We start from the raw sequence: 6,000 nt of genomic DNA on the forward strand, positions 1-6,000 counted from the left end.
CCATTTCTGATGTGGTGGACTGTAATCACTACCCCGGCCCATATCAGAGATGGAGGACACATGATCCACGTAACAGAAGTGTGGGAGAGAGGAATGAGCTAGACAGAGATGACTCCGTCTCACAGTTTTTTTAGCATCCGGAGGGGGTGAGTCGCCTAAAAAACTTCTCAAACGATGCAGAGGCCATGATAACATCCTATTGCCTATATATAACTCACGTAGTAATACTGTATGATGCAAAGATTTTTTTCAGCTGAATAACCCTTTAAGGTCCTTTTACATTAGAGGTTTATTTAGGTTCAAACCTAAAATCATCGGGCACCAACCACGCATCGCTGCATGGAATAGCGATGCGCAGCGGGCGACCAGCGATTTCACAAGCACCATACTTAACCTAAGCAAGTTGCAGGTCTTCTCCTGCGCTCCTTCTTCCTCTCGGTCCCGCGCGCAGCAGCAGCTTCGGTGCGGCCTGTCTGAGCTGACAGACCGCTCAGCCAATAACTGACCAGGACCGCCTCTGCCAGTGATTGGCTGAGCATTTTGTCAGCTCAGACAGGCCGCACTGAAGCTGCTGCTGTGCGCGGGACCGAGAGGAAGAAGGAGCATAGGAGAAGACCTGCAACATGGTTAGGTAAAATATGGTGTTCAAACAAGGGCTGCAAGGACATCGGTGTAATAGGCCCAGTAACCGAGCGCAAATCTAACAGATCAGTGCTTGTTTGCATTATTGACCGGGCCCCTATCGACCCGTGGGATAGGACCCTAGGAGTCTTGTTACATGGAGCAATAATCATAGGTCTAGCAATCAGCCGAATCTCACCCCGACCACACTTCTTCTAGATATAGGGGACATGCATTATCACTCATCTACCATGGCCCTAAAAAGATTGATGCAACCCATTTTTGTTTTTCTTTTTAGGGACTGCAAGATCTACTTAGAGTACTCCATAAAGCAAAACAAGGTTATCGGAAAGTTCTTGATAGAAATATGTTTCAAAAAGACCCCAAATTTCAAGCTGAAACGAACAGGTGAAAAGGGGTAATAAGATAATAAATGCTAGGTATGTTTTATGACAAGAGCTTTTACTATTATCCATATAATTATTGCACAACAGTGAACAATAGACAATGAGTATGTGACAGAGCACATGCTAAGCCACCCGAGAGGATACATCCAAAGGAAATAAGGCATACCTTGTCAGTATGATGGACTTCTTGTAAGACAATAGGTAATAGATCTTCTGATGTGTATAGATCTCTGTCAGTCAAATGTCTGTTAATGTCTACCTCAAGGCTGTATTATACGGAACGATAATAGGGGAAGCGATCGCCGATCTGTCAGGTCAGTGCTCACTTTCCCCTTCGTTCCCCACTGACTGCCTGTGCTATTACACTCACAGTCAGCAGGAGGGGCGATCCTTAGATCGTTCGAGTGGCCCATTGAAGTCAACGACTGTCTGCTGCCTTCACTCCTGTTACACAGAGCAACGCACTGCACAAATCGTGATCTTTCAGCATGTGGAAAGACCATCATCAACCGACATCTTGCATGTGAGCTGATCGTGGCCTTTCAACATGCACTATTACACCAAACAATTATCAGCCTGATCGGTCGGTAATCGGTCAAGTATGGCCGATCTTTTCATGTATTAGGGCCTTTACCTTATTCTAATTTTAATCTTTGTAAGGCCCCGTTCCCACTAAGCAAAGCTAGCGGAGTTCCGCGACGGAATTGTCCGCCGCGGAATGCCGTTAGCCTCCCGCTCATAATGGGAGTCTATGGGAGGCGCGCGCTGCTGCTCTGTACGCGCTGAAGAATGAACATGTTCATTCTTCAGCGCGGACAGGGCAGGAGCGCGCGCCTCCCATAGACTCCCATTATGAGCGGGAGGCTAACGGCATTCCGCGGCGGACAATTCCGTCGCGGAATTCCGCTAGCTTTGCTTAGTGGGAACGGGGCCTAAGGTAAAAAAAAACATTAACTGCTTCAAGTCAGCCATACAACTATGAAGGTTCCTACTGCCGATGCCCTGTGCAGTAGGAATGTGTATAAATGTTCCTGACATTTAATGTGTGCCGGGCTGCTTCATTGTGATCAGCCCAGCACACATTAGTGTCCCAGGAGCCGGGGATAATAACAGGCAGCCGCGATAACACAACTGTCTGCCATTAACCACTTAAACACCGTAATCTATAGCAATCACTGCGTTTAAGGGAGTCAATGACAGGAGAAGTACCTGTCACTGACTGATCGGGACCCTCTGCTGTGTGACAGAGTTTAATACTTACCTCCGTCCTGTTGGATCAGCGATCTTCATAAAGAGAGCGCTGATACTGATCAATACTATGAAATGGCACAGCATTGATTAGTATAGGCAATTTAAGGATTGCATGTAATAGTCCCCTAAGGGGACTTATAAAGTGTAAAAAAAGATTTTTTAAAACCCTCCCCCAATAAAAGTTTAAATCTCTCCCTTTCTCATTATACAAAAAAAATTAATATTTTTTACAGCGTAGTGTGCGGAATCGTCCGATGTATTAAAATATAAAAATATTGTTCTTGCACGGCGAATGGTGTAAATGAAAAAAAGCCAAGATTGCTGATTATTACTTTATGCAAAAAACTAAATGCTGTTCACCATGTTTTGGCCAATAAGGCTGGGTTCACACTACGTTTTGGCAATCTGTTTTTTTCCATGCATTTTTTTCAAACAGATGGAAAAACGGGTGCATTCGTGTGCATCAGTTTTGAACCATTTTTCCATTGACTTCCATTATAAAGAAAAATGGATCAAAACGTATCAGTTTTTTTAGAACAAAAATGTGCTTGACTACGTTTTTGTGTATGTTAAAAAAAAAACGGATGCGTTTTGATCCCTTTTTTTTATAATCAATAAGTCAATGGAAAAACAGATCAAATCAGATGCATACAAATGCCTCCGTTTTTTGCAAAAACACATGAAAAAAAACATTGCAAAAACGTAGTGTGAACCCAGCCTTAGTATGGGTGAGAGGAGGTAGATAGATAATATTTGTGGACATCATTTTAATCTTGTTAATGTCAATGGTCACAATGTAAAATACAATTTTGCCAATTAAATTGATTTGATTATGTTGTTACCTGTTTAGTTTCATTGTATTTCTTACATACATCTCTGTTTATACACTTTGGGGGACATTTACTATTAAGTCTAAAACTGGCAATTTTTTACAGAGTATTTGTATGTTTTTTTACCCAGCCGAATAGAACTAATTTAACAAATGTTCCATAACTACAAATTCATTTGTGAATAGAATATTCTCAGAATATTCACAAAAAATTTACCTAAAAATAGGCGCAAAGCCCCTTTAATAACCCCAGACATCCTCGCTGTCATTCAGATAAAGCGATAGGACGGAAAACTGACTGACTGGCTTCATAATGAAAACTAAATATTTTAAGCCGTAGCCACCAGAACAACTGTGCAGAGTAAATAAGGGAATCGCATTTCATATACATTTACCCAGCAAAAAGATAACACCTCAGCATCGGGTCCCGCCATATGTGCTAGTGTCTAGCACAAACATTTAGCTGGAGAGGGGTGAAAATCAGCTCCTACTCATTTGTCCGCTGAGCTGCAATAATATTGTGAGGCCGGTAGTGTGCGGATTATGTTGGTGGACGGTCCTAGCTGTCCCGGCCCATTATAATACATATAATAGTGCACTGCGGGGAGGTCAAGAAGTCGTCTTCTGCAAAGAGATGTTTGTGATGTTGGTGAAAGTTATCATACTGTTATACTGTTATCTATTCCCATTTTATTGAAGTGTAACCTCTTCTGGAATAGTAGCCCTATGTGTTCAGTAGGACAATTTGTTGCAGGAATTCTAGAACGGTTGCACGTGTTTGATCAGGATTTGTAAGTATCCTTATTAAAGCGAACATAGCATCAGGTATATTCGCTTTAGGGATTACCCATGTATAGAACGGCGCCCCGATTCCTGTGTACAGTGCCGTTCTATTCACGAGTATCGGGCCATGGGGTGAAGCAGGTCCGCCCCCAGTGGGAGGAAACCCCCGCCTCTTTATGATGCAGCTCCATTGATTTTAATGGGAGCGGATTTCCTTCCCTGGGGACAGGCCGGCCTGGCTCCAGTGCTTCACCCCCCTGTCCCGTTACCCGTGAATAGAATGGCGCCGTACACGGGAACCAGGTGGTGGTTCAGAAAAAGGACAGTGGCATCGGCTTCCCCACGCCGGCACCTTTCTATACATGGGTAATACTTAAAGATCAGGCACATTTGCTTTAATAATAATAATATTATAAGATCCAGGCAATGAGTTTGTGGCTATTCTGCACCTGCACAGTACACCACGGATCGGACCCGCTGTACTGCGCTTGTGCGGCATAGTAAGATGGTAGGCACGCTGATGTGAGGGACGGCACGCCCCTGATTAATGTGACAGCAATTATGCAGTTTGAATCCTGCCCAGGGGACCGTGACTACTAAGCCCAGATGACTACTTGAGGACAATTTACATACAGCGCCCCAAGTTTATAAAGTAAGCTTGGAGGTTGTACATTGCAGCGAGGGAGGTGTAAAAGCATTCTGGGAAGTGTGCTCCAGTGTGCTTTCCATAGCATAATGGACGTTTTTTAGGAGATTGTATCCTTGTAAGTACGGTACTTTGAGTTTTCATCTTTACGTAATCCCATTTGGTAAATATGAGGGCTAAAAGTTTAGGCTTGTCCAATTGTATCCATGTTTTTCATGCAGAGCTCGGGCTGCATCCACCTTTCCAGGCATCGGGATTCAAAATGCTGATCAGTGTTTTTCTTTGAGATTCAAAACTTTTTTGTAAAGCCATATATGTTACACATTATGTTTATCCGTAATTTAGGACCTCAGGAACGTCGAAAAAGCCTCCTCAGAAAGAAACCTCAAGACGGAGATCCCTGATTAGTTTTCTGGTCTTCTTTCCTGCCATTTTTGCAAAAAAGGGATGAAAAACTGATGTAAAAACGGAGGCAATAGTGTGCATCCGTTTTTCCATTGACTCCCATTTAAAAAAAAAAAACGGATTAAAACGGATCAGTTTTTCTTTTACGTACACAAAAACGTAGCTGACCTCATTTTTGTGTTCATTAAAAAAACAGATCAGTTTTTGTTATAATGGAAGTCAATGGAAAAACGGATGCACACAATCGCATCCCTTTTTTTTTTATCAGTTTTTCATCCATTTTTTGCAAAAAAAAACGGATTGGGTTCACACTGCGTTTTTGCAATCCTTTTTTTTTAATCTATTTTATGTATTTTATTTTTTATGCATTTGTGTGCATCCATTTTGATCCGTTTTTCCATTGACTTCCAATATAAAAAAAGGATCAAAACAAACCCTTTTTTAACACCAAAAAAAGGGTGCCTTTTGATCCGTTTTTGGATCCTTTTTTAATAACAAAAGTCAGTGGAAAAACAGATGCACACAAATGCACCCATTTTTTTTTTTTACATAAAAGAGATGAAAAAAACTGATTGGAAAAACGAAGTGTGAACCAAGCCTAAGCAATATGAGCAATATAAGTATGTCTGTACTATGTATCGATTTGTCATGTTGTTCATTGTAGAATGTTCCTAACGTTGCAGTCCTGGTTTTACAACTACAAAATCACTTTGCATTTTTATTTGATTTCATGTAAAGAACTGCTAAACAAATTTTGGGCAGTTTCTTATTTCTATGTTGAATGAAAAGCAGCCGGCATGCAGTTCACTGGACTATACTGATGAGACTGCGGACGATGGTGACTTAATAAGTCATTTGGGCAGCCTGATTGATAGAGGTGACAAGTCCGAGAACCCCCCCCCCCCCATTATGGTGATTTGCAGTTGCAGTCCACCAGTCAAAGTGCAAGGAGAACGTCTAGTTAATAGGAAAACTGCCTGGTCGGTCAACGGTGATGAGTGGTGGTTAAGCTGACAACTATTTCTAAAAAATTCAAAAAAATTCAAAAAAATAAAACC

The 6,000-nt window shown here is 41.9% G+C and overlaps 1 protein-coding gene across 2 annotated transcripts in view; it reads left to right on the forward strand.

The window, feature by feature from the left end:
* Nucleotides 1–3,088, forward strand: part of FAM120B (family with sequence similarity 120 member B) — a 73,730-nt gene extending 70,642 nt beyond the window's left edge. Inside the window, exons 13-14 of one of the 2 annotated variants that reach the window (XR_011360274.1) lie at nucleotides 920–1,688; nucleotides 1,966–3,088. The gene's annotated coding sequence lies outside the window, so the exon portion shown is untranslated. Of the gene's footprint in view, nucleotides 1–919; nucleotides 1,690–1,965 lie in introns of those variants that run through there. The other variant, XM_069954937.1, reaches the window with a different exon arrangement.
* Nucleotides 3,089–6,000: the final 2,912 nt, after the last annotated feature.

This window comes from Dendropsophus ebraccatus, chromosome 15 (assembly GCF_027789765.1).
Source record: "Dendropsophus ebraccatus isolate aDenEbr1 chromosome 15, aDenEbr1.pat, whole genome shotgun sequence".
In the NCBI taxonomy this organism is placed as follows: Eukaryota; Metazoa; Chordata; class Amphibia; order Anura; family Hylidae; genus Dendropsophus; species Dendropsophus ebraccatus.